The sequence below is a fragment of the Miscanthus floridulus genome, chromosome 4 (genome assembly GCF_019320115.1).
Source record: "Miscanthus floridulus cultivar M001 chromosome 4, ASM1932011v1, whole genome shotgun sequence".
In the NCBI taxonomy this organism is placed as follows: domain Eukaryota; kingdom Viridiplantae; phylum Streptophyta; class Magnoliopsida; order Poales; family Poaceae; genus Miscanthus; species Miscanthus floridulus.
The window spans coordinates 81462314-81476783 of record NC_089583.1 but is presented as its reverse complement, the minus strand read 5'-3'; the positions used below and the strand labels follow the sequence as shown (position 1 = coordinate 81476783).

At 47.6% G+C, this 14470-nt stretch overlaps 1 long non-coding RNA gene across 1 annotated transcript; it reads left to right on the top strand.

Annotated features, from left to right (window-relative positions):
• Window positions 1-8902: 8902 nt before the first annotated feature.
• On the top strand, window positions 8903-12718 carry LOC136551843 (uncharacterized). Its single transcript, XR_010782677.1, has 3 exons — window positions 8903-9298; window positions 12143-12234; window positions 12331-12718. It is a non-coding gene; the product is annotated as an uncharacterized lncRNA (long non-coding RNA).
• The last annotated feature ends 1752 nt before the right edge of the window (window positions 12719-14470 follow it).

The window sequence follows — 14470 nt, the reverse complement described above, 5'->3', positions numbered from 1 at the left end:
CACTGGGGCTGTGGTGTCCTCCTCAGCTGCTCCAAGCCCCTCACCGCGCTGCACCTCCGTCCAACCCCGTCGTCGTAAGGTCCCGTAGCAGGGCGCTCTCTCTTCCCTGCTCCCTCCCCAGCATAAAGCACCTACTCCGACATCTCTCCCACGTGGCCGGCCCTTCCCGCACTGCTCCTTCCCATGTGAAGGGTCGAGATGGCGACTAGAGGGAGGGTGAATAGTCTTTTCTAAAACTTAATCGCGTCGGCTAACCGATATAAATGCGGAATTAAGACTATCGGTCTAATCAAGACTATACCCCACTATATGTGTTCACTAGCACCTTACAAAGATAACAATTATGCAATAAAGGTGCCGGGCTAGCTAGAGCTCTCCTAAACAATTCTAGGAGCAATGTTACACAAACCTAGGCCACTAGTACTTTTAGCGACAAGGGAGCTCCTACACATGCTAGTAAGCAAAAGCACAAAGCTAACGATGCTCACTAGCAATGCTCAATAACAAGGCAACCAATGCCTAATTAGAGAGCGCAAATACTTAGCTACACAAACTAAACAATGTGACTAACAAGGTTACTAAAACCAAATTAGCCACGCAAGGGAGCTACTTCTATGCTACACAAGCAAGAAGGTAATTAGCAAGCTACACAAGCTATCTAGTTACAAGAGCAACTACACAAGCTTAATATGTATAAAAGTAATTGCAAGCTTGTGTAACGGGGATGCAAACCAACGGGAAGAATAAGGTTGACACGATGATTTTTCTCCCGAGGTTCACGTGTTTGCCAACACGCTAGTCTCCGTTGTGTCGACCGCTCACTTGGTGGTTCGGCGGCTAATTAGCATCACCCGCTAAGCCCGCACATCGGGCGCCGCAAGAACCTACCCCTTGAGTGAGGGTAGCTCAATGACACGCTTTACTAGAGTTGCTCTTCGCGGCTCCCGCGGGGCGAGCACAATGCCCCTCACAAGCACTTCTCCGGAGCGCCGCACAAGCTTCTTGCGCGCTTCGACGGAGACCACCACCAAGCCGTCTAGGAGGTGGCAACCTCCAAGAGTAACAAGCACCACCGGCTTGCAACTCGATCACCTAGTACCACTCGATGCAACCTCACGATGCAATCGCACTAGAATCGCTCACTCACACAAACGAATGATCACTATCAAGTATATGTGTGATGGAGGGCTCCCAAGCACTCACAAGCATGGACACTAAGTCCCTTGAGGTGCTCAGCACCAGCCATGGCCGAGGGCCACTTCTATTTATAGCCCCAAGGGCCACTTCTATTTACCCCTTCACTGGGCAACGGTCGGGCCGACCGGACGCTCCGGTCGAGTTGACCGGACGCTGGACCTTAGCGTCCGGTCGCTCGCAGACGACCACGTGTCCCGGTTCCAATGGTCATTTGACTTGACCGGACGCAGCAGCTTCAACTGACCGGACGCTGAACCCCCAGCGTCCGGTCGTTTCCAGTAAGCTCCCGAGCATGACCGGACGCGTCCGGTCGAACACGATCGGACGCAGCCAGCGTCCGGTCACACTCTAGCTTCTGCGTCACCGTACGTCAGCCTGACCGGACGCAGCCTTCCAGCGTCCGGTGCATTCAGATCCAGCGTCCGGTCAGTTGACCGACGCCAGCATCTTCGCGACCAACTCGTTTTCACTTCTAACTTCTTCACCCTTGCACCAATGTGCTAACCACCAAGAATTTGCATCCGGCGTAATAGAAAATAGACATTCTATTTTCCCGAAAGCGCCGAATCCCGCCTCGCAAGCTCGGCGGGAGGGAGAGAGGGGCCCAAACCCATCTCACCCCTGCAAACACCACCTCCTTTGTAAATGTGCCAACACCACCAAGTGTACACCACCATGTGTATGTGTGTTAGCATTTTCACAATTATTTCCCAAAGGATGTTAGCCACTCAACTTGCCACACCACTCGATCCTAGCGACAATGCAAAGTTAGATCACTCGAGTGGCACTAGATGATCGATATGCAAACAAGTTTGCCCCTCTTGATAGTACGGCCATCTATCCTAAACCTGGTCATAAACTTCTCTACACACCTATGACCGGTGAAATGAAATGCCCTAGGTTATACCTTTGCCTTGCGCATTCCATTCCATCTCCTTCAATGTCGATGCAACACATGCACCAACACGATCAACAATGATATGATCCACTTCATATCATCACATGATCATATTGGTTCATCGATCTTGACTCTACTTGCTCTTCGCCGTTGCCATCGTCCATCGGCGCCAAGTCTTGCTCAAGCTTCACCGCCACACGGTCCATCACTCTAAAGCCTTCTACTTGCCCTTCACGCTTGCAACCGGTCCATCAAGCCAAGTCTTGTCTTGATCTTCTCCACCTTGATCACATGACTCAATGTCATGTCTCATGTGCATTTAAGCTCCTTCATCATCACATGTGTGAGCTTTGCAACATCTCCAAGCTATTTTCACCTTCATGGCATATGTTGCTCACACACATGTACCTGTGGACTAATCACCTGTGTATCTCACATAAACACAATTAGTCCATCTAAGTTGTCACTCAATTACCAAAACCAAACAAGGACCTTTCACCATGAGACACCTGGCCCTTCCCTCGTAGCTCCGCACCGCCACCATCCAGCGCCGCACCCCCATCCACCTCGCGTCGTTGGCAGGAAGGGGAGGCTTGCGCCACCGCAGTTCCCTACCAAGTAGGCCATTAGCCGCCGCCAATGCTGTGTTTTTCAAGTGTTTTCAGGAGCTTTCAGACATATTGCAAGCATATGTTTCAAGTGTTTCAGTTGTTTCATATGTATGTTTCAAGTGTTTTATACGGATGTTGCAAAAGTAGATCGGGATGCTGAATATGTTGTAATAGCTATACATGTATGTTTCAAGTGTATGTTCTAAACGTTTCATTTGTTCCAGACGAATGTTGCAAGTGTTTTATCTAGATATTGCAAAAGTAGATCTGGACGTTGCATATACATGCATGTTGTAAGCATATGTTTCAAGTGTTTTTAGGTGTTTCATACGTATGTTTGCAAGTGTTTCATCTAGATGTTGTATATGTTTGTAACGGTTTTCAAATATTTTTCAGGTGTTTTCGCAAGTATTTCAGACGCTTGTTTCAAGTGTTTCATCTATCTTTTTTTTATGTTGCAACTATTGCATCTAGATGTTTTAAAAGTAGATCGGGGTGTTGCACATGTGATGCGCGTGGGAAGCAGCCAGCGGCGCAGGCCCACTACTGGTGCGCTCGCTCGTGAGCTCGACGCACCAGAGGCTCGCTCGTGAGCCTGACGCACCAGAGGCTCGCTCGCTCCCTGTGCGGGCGACGTCCGGACGCTCTAGCAAGTCCCTTAATAGATTCGTCTCGCGAATTATTTATAGCTTCTACAATTAGTTTTATAATTAACTCGTATTTAGTCCTCCTAATTAGGGTACGAGACTAAGGGCCTTCAAACACCCGCTAACTTGCCAAGGGAGAGATGTAGGCATGTAGCGGGCGTCGGGCTTGGTGCCCAGGAGGCATACATTTGAGGTTGCTTGGCTGGTGGACCGAAGAGGGGTAGTATAGAACTTCGAAACTTCTATCGTAGAAATAGTAGACGACAACGACTGGAGTTTTCGTAATAACTACGGAATATAATTGCTTTTTTAGAACAAGTATATGTATGATCGGGGGGAGTATGAGATGAGTTGGAACAAGTCTAAACTTCTACTAGCCGATCCACTCGTGACACCTTACAACTCGGTCGTAGCCTCCCTATTTTGACGCAGGGTGCTCTTATAACCGCCGTCTGGCGACCCCAATCTGTAACCTCGAGAAGCTACAATGGAAGGAGGAAAACCCCACCACGGTCACCAGCGTCGTCGGAGGAGGAAGCTGTCGCCGCCGCTGGGGACGTCATGGAGGAGCGCACGCAGGCGCTTCCCGCGCAGGAGGAGGTCATGGAGGCGGCTGGTGACGCAGATCATCAGTTTGATTTCTTTGTCGATTCCATCGCCATCGGCGAGGCCTTCGTGCACGCCTTGCAGATGGAGGAGCTGGCCGATGTGGAGGTCTGGGACCTGGTGCCGCCCCGCGCTGAAGGACCGACGACCGTCCATGCCGCGCTGGCGGGATCACAGGCCGTCACTCATCACTTCTTCCCAGCAGGGTCGCCCGTCTTCGACGACGACGTTGCCGACGCCGCCCATGCCGACGCGAACGTTCACCACCAGGTAGCCGGCACTGTGCCACTTCCACGCCACGTCCCGACGCGCCTGAGAGGTAACCAACAGGGCCAGGACGTCGACATGCACGAAGAACCATCCGACTCCTACCAGGAGCTCCACGCCGCCGCGGCGGGTCTGCAGATCTTCGCCGTCGCCCAGGCCCAGCTCAATAGCTCTGTCGTCGATCGTGCAGCCCGGGCCATTGCCGCCAACAACCAGCAAGCCGCCCTGGCCAAAGCCACCAACAACCAGCATGCCGGCCCGGCAGCGGCAGGAGGCACCGACCGACCCTCGGTCCCGCAGCCGCAAGAAAGAGGTGCTGGTCACGTACTGTCCTCTGCATACACCTCGAGAATGTTGGAACCGGTGGTGACCACCGAGTTTACGATCTTGGAGTTGGCTTACAGATATAAGGCCTTGGGCTTTACTCAACCTCCCACAGATCCTAGGTCCACTAGAGCTACAACATATAAGGCCTTAGGCCTTACTCAACCCAAAAGACTAGCCTGATAGGTGAGGGTTCTCCCGCCTTATATGTTGTGCTCCCCCACCATCGCTACACGATGTGGGACTAAACCTCAACAATCTCCCCCTTAGTCACACATCAGGGGCAACAATCTCCCCCTTAGTCACACATCGGGGTGCCCCTCGCATATGTGCCCCCGCCATATGTGACGCTCGAGATTTTTTATCGGGTTTAACTTTTTTTTACCATGGGCTCGATACCAAATGTTGGAACCGGTGGTGACCACCGAGTTTACGATCTTGGAGTTGGCTTACAGCCGGCCCGGCTCGTTACGAGCCTGCGCTCCTACAGTTCCCAGGTCCATCGGAGCTACAACATATAAGGCCTTGGGCCTTACTCAACCCAAAAAACTAGCCTGATAGGTGAGGGTTCTCCCGCCTTATATGTTGTGCTCCCCCACCATCGCTACACGATGTGGGACTAAACCCCAATAATTTATTGTTGGAACCGGTGGTGACCACCGAGTTCACGATCTTGGAGCTGGCTTGCAGCCGGCCTGGCTCGTTACGAGCCTGCGCTCCCACAGGTCCCAGGTCCACCGAAGCTGACAACATATAAGGCCTTTGGGCCTTACTCAACCCAAAAGACTAGCCTGATAGGTGAGGCTTCTCCCGTCTTATATGTTGTGCTCCTCCACCATCGCTACACGATGTGGGACTAAACCCCAACAATCTCCCCCTTAGTCACACATCGGGTGCCCCCGCCATATGTGACGCTCGAGATTTTTTATTGGGTTTAGCTTTTCTGACTATGGGTACCGGCCCTGATACCAATTGTTGGAACCAGTGGTGACCACTAAGTTCACGATCTTGGAGCTGGCTTGCAGCCGGCCCGGCTCATTATGAGCCTGCGCTCCCACAGGTCCCAGGTCCACCGAAACTGACAACATACATATAAGGCCTTTGGGCCTTACTCAACCCAAAAGACTAGCCTGATAGGTGAGGCTTCTCCCGTCTTATATGTTGTGCTCCCCCACCATCGCTACACGATGTGAGACTAAACCCCAACAGAGAGGGGCATCCGCCCAGGGTTTAAGACGCCGTAGGCAGCAACCCGTTGGTGGCGGTGAAGCGATAACCCTCCGTTTGGAAACACGGGCTGCCGCACAGGCGACGTCGCGGACCGTTCCCGGTCTCGGCAAAGAAGATATCGTCTCGGCAAGGCAGGCCATGCTTACCGACGCCGCTCATCAGTCCCCGGTCATCCTCGCTGTCATAGAGGAAGAAGAGCATGGCAACAGCTGGTACGACTCCCTCCTCCACGAAAGCTCAGGCGATGGAGGCGATGGATGAGCCGGGACTCCATGATGAAGTACCTTTCTTCCAGCAACAATTTCCATGATTCGACGAGGAGCCTAGGGAGGAACCCGGCTCCAGTCCCCCCAAGAGATTGCGCGTCGTCCACCCTTCTGATCTCGACCTCGACGAGGCAGGCCCGTCGACGACTACGCGGCCGAGGGTGCTCCCTCTCGCCGACGACGAAGTGCCCAAGTTCGACTGCGGCATCTGCATGGAGACCCTCCCCATCCTCAGTGGCGGAGCTTGCATGAACGTGTAGGGGTGCCAATTCAGAGCTATGCTGCTACAGTATTTACCAATAGTAGTATAGACCATTGGAATTCTATGAAAAATCTTTGTTTTTTCAAGTTCTATCTATATAGACTGCAATGAACAATTGGAATTCTGTCACAGAAGAATAATGAACAATGTGCGGATTTACATACTCTTGTAAGCTGTGATCCACTCATCAGCAACAACAAATATGGTACGATAGAGGTAGGAATTAATTGCATACATACAACGATATACAAAAATCCAGAGTGATGCAGTCGGAACAAAGGGGCCAGGACCCAGTCTGGCCCCAGCTCCGTCCGTGCCCATCCTGGACCTCTTCCACGGCATGCAGTGCCAGCACAGGTTCTGCGTGGAGTGCATGGCCACGTACATCGAGGGAAGGATCAATGCCGGCTAGGTGCCGATCCCGTGCCCGGACCCGGCCTGCCCGGAGGCGTACGGAGAGGACATCGCCGTCCTGCACCCCGAGGTGTGCAAGAAGTCCATCGACTTCGCCGCGTTCACCAGCTGGGGCGACCGCCTCACGGAGCGCGCCATCCCGCCCAACCTGCGCGCCTACTGCCCAAACCGCCAGTGCGCGCGGGGTGCTGCTCGAGGCCACCGGCGGCAAGACGCCGGCCAAGGCGTTTTGCCCGGTGTGCAGCCACCCAATGTGTGCCACGTGCGGCTTCGGCTGGAGCCATGACGATGTTGATGGCAGCAGCCAGCACGACTGCAATGAAGGCCCGAATGCCGCGCTTCTGCAGAAGCTCGCCGAGGAGCGTCGGTGGAAGCAGTGCCCAAGATGCAAGTTTCTTGTTGAAAAGATCGATGGGTGCGATTTCATGCGCTGCAGGTACTATATATATATATACTCAATCTCATCCTATTTATTTGACTCAAGTTAACTATTGTTATTTTTGTTTATACTCAAATTAATTGTTGCATCATGAATACTTTGCGTTTACAGTTTAGCACTTGATTTGGTAACTACTCGTACCATTATTGTTAGCGCTTGTTTCAACGAAACTCGTACCTAAGTGAAAATTTTCTATCTTTTACTATCATTTTTTTAAATTCGCATAACTTAATAACATAACATTTATGTTTTTAGATCTAATGTGAGAATACTTTTATAATATAATTCACATGTGTGAAACTACATGGATTTTTTTTGAAATTGATGGTCAAAGTTAGTAATATTTGCGAATGGGCCTATGGTCCCGTGGTAGGACAGTCCAGTTTTCCGCGCACTGGAGGCTGGAGAGCCTCCCAATCTCTTTTTTTGCGTGTGTACGGACGCGCACGCGTATGTGTACGTGTGGTGTGAGTGTGGTATGTGTGGGTTGTGTGCGTCTAAAGTTGTACCCAATAAAAAAAGTTAGTAATATTTAGCTTAAGACAAGCCAAATACGACATATAAAAAAATGAAGAGAGACATCCGAAAAAGCTTATATTATAAGCCCTCTGTTTCAAATTATAAGTTGAATTTGTCTTTTTTTTGGTATATTGATTTTTCTATGTATTTAGGCATACGTTATATCAAGATATATAGCAAAATTGATGTATATAAAAAAAGGCAAAGCGACATATAAATTGAAACGGAGCGAGTAGCATTCAAATTTACCAAACTTGAATTAAAATAATCCCCTCCCGTCTAACCTATAGCTTCCGGGGTCCTTGAAACTGAAACAAGCTCTGATTAATAAGTCATCCATGGGTATTTCACACCTCTCTTAATCTGTCTTAATAAAAAATTTAAAACGGTAAGCTCGTTTTCCCTGTGAATAATCCAAACAGAGCGAATCATCGTAATTTTAGAATTCATTGATCTTTACTTATTATATAAGAAAACCGATCACTTTGTTCGACAAGGCATAAGATTTTTTTTTGTTTCTTCAATGATATTCGCATCATCAGTCATCACACCTAGCTGACGACGTGTGCACGATATCAATCTGAAGTCATGGGATGGGGTGTGAACTCCCACCATCCAGGCTTGAATCATCTTCATCTCCAATCTGATACCTATTTGTTCTTACCTATGATTACGTTTAGTTTCTCTTATTAGGTTGGTGTGTTTCAGAATATATGAACTCTTATTATCTAAAATAGTAAAATCCTGAATTTTGATTTGAAAGCTAGTTGTTTTTTTATTCATATATATTATCATGATTTCTAGTACTATACATTTTAATATTTTGATCTTGATTTCAATGTATGGGTCTTAAAGATCAGTATAACCCCTTGCACTAATGTTTATGGTCTGATGGTGCCCGAAGGTGCAAATTCGTCTTCTGCTACGGCTGCGGTCTTCCGAAGGGAAGGCAAACGGGGATGGAACAAGGCGCCGAGCTGTGCCGGTGCCGCCAACAAGATGCTGCCGTCAATGCTGTCGTAAAGCATTTCCAAATCATTCTTGAGCACGAGTAAACTGCGCCGCCTGGGAGCCACATATCTCGCTCTCGTCGAGAGGGAAGGACAGCGACATCTGACGAAAGACGAATCCTCCGAGTCTGAAAAACTGTTATTGGTTACTTGCAGCACCTCAATTATGTATTAAACTTATTTAGGTCCCGTTGAAACTACGAGCACACGAAGGTCCAACGGGGAAAGATGAACAGTAACCATCTACAGTACCCAACCACGGACCTTTTCCGTGACTTTTCCCCTCCCTCCCCCACGTAACCTAGTTCTTTCATCCCTTTAGCCGCCGCCGCTCATACGCACGGGAGAAACAGAAGACGGAGAAGAGAAGAGAGGGAGGGGAATTAGGATTTGACCGCCGCCGAATCCGTTCTTCCTTCTTGACGGCAGGGCATCTTTTTCTCATTGCGTTTTGTCCTCAATTCCATACTTCCCCCTGCTGTTCGTGATAGCGATGACGCTTGTGGAGTACATCGAGTCGACGAAAGGTGTGGCGGCGGGAATCGCTATGAGAGAGAAGTGAGATAGAAGGGCAATCTTTGTGGTTCTTCATCTTTCATGCTGTGGGGGTAAGATTTTGCTCTTCCCCACTGTTTTTCATTGGAATCCATGCTATGTTTTACTGAATTTCGTGGATTAGTTGACGGGTTAGGGTTATAATCTCAAAATAGGGCCCTGCAGTCTTTCAGGTTGTGCAGTCTGTGTTCATCGAATTTTTAGGGCATCTTAGTGGCCTCAATAATTTTTGCCACTGTTGATAAAGTTGTATAAGACTTCAACACCTTTCTTGTGACACCAAGATCACCATCATAACCCCAGTAGTTTGAGAGATATGGTCTATTTAAGATGGCTGTTTTTTCAGTGACGAGAATCATGATAGTTTTATGTATTCTCTGTTTTGACTATCTTAATGGACGATTTTGAACATATGATCTTAACAAGAGTTGTAGTGTTTTTTCTTAATCTTTCTAGATTGGTAGATATTATAATTTTTGGACGAGTATAACTGCAGTTATATATTTTAAAAGTTTGCTGTCCTGTTTTGGTTGTCAGAAAGGTTCAGTTAAGTTCAGAGGTTATTTATGCCATGTTGGAGATCTCATATGCTAGTTTGTTTTATATAAAAGTTATAGATAATAGTGTTTTACATATTTTTTAAAAGTTCCATAATTTTTGTACGAGTAATTTATCGACAATGAAAATGCGAAACAGGGTTGCTGCTGTAGGTTGATTGTTCGGTTGTTGATTTAACGATGTTATGAATAGTAGTAGATTGATTCAGTTTTTGCCAATCTTAAAGGTTAAAATAGTCTTGGCAATAAATACCAAAGTTGTAGAGTTTCTGAGTCTCTTTGCAATGATGTATACTACACTATTATATCTGAAATATAACTTTAGATGTATGCTTTTGAATTGAGTTGTTACTTTCTGCTGGCAGATTTTTGTAGTTGTTGGTTATATGCTGTATAAGGCTGCTTTTATGTGCTCTAAAATCATAGAGAAATAATACTGTGTTAGTAGACTTCAGTACCTTTAATTTGCCATAGAGATCACCTTTATATCTCTTATGGTTTGGGAAATGTGACTATTGTTTGATGACGCAATTGTGCTGTCAGAATTATGGACAGTATTAGATTCATTCTGTTTTACGATATCTTAAGTCCATATTCTTGTGAAATTATCTACATGAAAGTTTTAGGTAATTTTATAGGCTTTCAAGATTGTTAAAGATCATAAAGTTTGGATACATATATCTCCAGTTATGCATGTTTTATTCAGCTGCAGACTTTCTGTCGTCAGAAAAGTTCAGTTATATTGTTGGCTTGTTTTGGGTATCATGGAGTTCTTAAAATCCAAAAGTTATAACATTAAAGTTGTAGATCATGCTGTTTGGTATATTCTGAGAAAGTTTCACTTTTTTTGTTGAGTGATTTGTCTGTAGTAAAAATACGAAGTAGAGTGCTGCTGTTGATCGTTTGTTTGGTTGCTGTTTTGGGGGAAATGATGGCGCGGGCCATAGGAGCGAGTTGTGTTACTTGTGTATGTTTGTATGAACATGATTTCTGATGTGGTGATACTGTAGCCGGTGGAGCACCTTTGGATTGTCCTTGCATCGTCGTTTCGAGGCAAGTAAATGTAGCGGTGGTTTGCTACAGCTTGGCATAGTTATTTAATCTACCTACACTTTGTCATAACATTAACTAAATCAAGATAATATATCTAAGTATGAATTTACTTATCGTTTAAAGTTACTTATTTATGATCTTCATGTTGAATCTTTTGTCATTTGTTTATCATCATGAGGTAAGTGATATATTTTATCTATCATCGGAAGGTAAGTGATAAGTTTTATGATTGTGGATGTATATGGCAGTTGCGGTAAGTATACTTGAAGTTGCATCATATTATTGCATCATGAGCATTCTTTTCATGAGCATATGCATCGAGCCGGGTCAGTGAGAAAGTCATAACTATTTCGGAGTGCTCTAGAGCCAGGTCGGTGAGAAAGTTATATGACTATTCTGGAGTGCTCTTGTAGATTATGTCGTTGACCTATGGTCATGACCGTGCCGGTACAACATCGTACGTTGCCCGAGGAGGAGTACGATGCAGCTTCATACCTTGTTGGGTATAAAGGCAGTGGACATGCATATACATTGCATTTGCACTCTTTGAGGATCATTGAAATTGAAGTTTTATGTTGCCATGAAGAGGATATGAGGAGCATTTTTTTTATTTATATGATTAGTATTCTTTTTATTTCTATGAGGAGTATTGTTCTATTCATTTATGGTGATGGTTTATTTATTATATATAATGCCCTTTATTTCTTTATGGAATTTTCATTGGATAAATATTATTATCATGAACATTTATTTATTTATTTATGACATGTATTCTTCTATGTTTAAATCGATGTCTAATGAACTTGTAGTTTGAATGACATGTTTAGTCAGTTTGCTTGCTGAGATTTATTCTCACCCCACTTATCTTTCCAAGGTGTTTTTTTGGATGCTTGCGTGAAGGGATGGGAGTAGCGGCACATCTTCACTATTTCACCTACATTTAGAGATAATATCGATAGTTCTGTCTTGTTGTAGTAAACTTAGAATTAACTAGCTTGGTGACCATTTATGGACAATAATAATGTTTGTGTTGGAACCTATCTTAATTATAGCTTTGTTCTTGTTGTTGCTTCCACGTTTACACTGTTGATGGGTGTTTGATGCTGAGTTTTCGCGCTCTGGCACGTGGGAAGGGGCGTTAGTGACATCCTGGGCTGTTGTGGCGCCGGGGGTGTTACATTCCATATGCATGGGATTGCAAGCATAGCGTTGTCTTCCTGCACTAGATTGAATGACCCTGCCACCATCATCTCTGATGACATATCCCCAACCTCCATTCGTGTCCAGCTCCCTGAAAGCTCCATCAACATCGATCTTCAGCCGATCCGTTTGGGGGCGCTGCCACTTGCTTGCCCTCCGCCGAACTCCTCGCTGCACAGGTTTATTCAAAACTTCAATTTCCAGTGCTTGCTTCCAGCTAAGGCTAGCTATGTATGCTGGCTGACTGAGTTGCGCTCGCTCCACCAATTGCATAGTACGGAGTATGTCAGCACTTCTACTATGGAGCTGGGGATACAAGATGATGAACCTTCCATGAAAGAGCAGGCCTGGCCCGTCCGCGGGCGCCGGCCCAATGTCAGGCTGTCCGGTCTAGAATGGAGTGCCTAGACATGTTAGTATAAGTCTAGCGAATGAGAGGGCGAGGGGATCAGACTGGAATTTAACAAGTTCAATACTATTCAAGTACTTCTCAGTTATACACTTCTGTTTCTTCTTGCAATCACATTCAGTATATCACAATTCCAGTCGACTTCTGTTCTTCTTCTTGAGCCCGAGATTCCCTGCTAACAAATTGGTATCAGATTTTGCCTCCCTCGATCCTGCCCCATCTCCCAGTTGGGATCCGCACTCGGACGCGCTGGAACCTCACCAAATCCACCACACACACTTCACCAGATTCCGTCGTACCCTGGGCGCTATGGATCCCCAACTCAAGGTCATCCTCGACGAGATCCAAAAGTCCAAGGAGGATCTCAATCGCCGATTCGACGCCCACGACGAGCAGTGGAAGGGCTGGTTCGCCGATCTCGACCGCGTCGATCACGTCGCCGCCGTCGACAAGCGCTTCGACACCCTTGAGTTCACGTGCTCTGACCTCGCCTTCGACATCGGCAAGCGGGTCGCCGATCTGGAAGCTATCCGCGGGGGTAAACTCCTCACCGACAGCTCTGACCACGTTATGGCCCTCGAGGTCGCCACCACGGATCTCGGCACCTGGCGCCCGGAGATCGAGGCCCTCGTGGATGATCTGAAGCTCGAGATGAAGAAGCTCTCCTAGGCTCCTGACCGCAAGGTGTCCGACGCCCAGCCGCAGTGGCCCAGCGTCGCCATTCCTTCTTCCTCGATGTCCGCCCGTGCGCTCGCCGGCACGCCCGTCGAATCGCCCAGTGGGCACGGCTCTGCATCGTCTCACCGGGACGTTGGCTTCGGGTCAGTCATGACCTGGACGAATGTCCCGATCACGGGTAAGCCTCCCGATCCTCCTCCTCCTCTGCCTAATTCATCCGCCCTGCAACGTCCTCCTATTTCCCTTCATTATCGTTCCCCACCTTCGCTCACAATTCCACCTCATCCACCATTTCCATCCCCAATATTCCAAGCTCCTTCCCCAAACAATTTTCCTCATCATCCGGCCGGTCGCCTTCCCAAACTTCCCTTCAACAAATTCAACGGTGAAAATCCCCGTCTGGAGTTCCAATTGCGAGAAATATTTTTATATGAACGCCGTTGATCCCTCTCTCTGGGTCAGCGTTGCTTCCATGTATTTGGAGGGTAATGCTGCTTGCTGGTATGAGTCCATCGATAATACACCAGCCATCGCTACATGGACCACCTTCTGTCAATCTCTCCATGATCGCTTTGATCGTGACCAGCATGAGGCATTCATTCGCCAACTCTTCGAAATTAAACAAACCTCTACTGTCACCGATTATGTTGAGCGTTTCACCAAACTCGTTGATCAGCTTAAAGCTTATTCTGCTACTACCGATCCACTCTTTTACACTATGCGCTTCGTTGATGGCCTCCGCCCTGAGCTCAAAGCTATTATTCTTGTTTCCAAACCCAAAAGCTTGGATGCTGCTATTTCTATGGCATTGGTGCAGGAGGAGGTGGCCACGGTGCCGACGTCTCGCGTGTCGTCCCAGCTCGATTGGACATCGTCCAACAAGTTGATCCCCAAGACGGCACAGCCCTTGCCGCTTCCTCCGCGGCCTGACAAGCAGCCGGCCCCTACTGCAGCAACACCGACACCAGCTACAATGTCTGTTGATGCTAAGTTGGCCGCCGTCAAAACATATCGCCACGCCATGGGTCTCTGTTACAAGTGTGGCGCCAAGTGGAGCAAGGACCACAAGTGTAATCCTTAGGTCCAGCTCCATGTTGTCCAGGAATTGTGGGATCTCCTTCAAGATGAAGACAACACAACAGATACAGCTACCCCTGCCGATTCTGACCCTCAGGCTTTCTTGGCTCTGTCACAATGTGCTCTCACTGGCAGTTCTGCTCCTCGCACTGTTCAATTTTCAGGCATAGTTCAGGGCCTTCCAGTGCACATTTTGCTTGATTCCGGCAGTTCCACTTCATTCATCAGCGAGTCGGTGGTAGCTCAGCTTA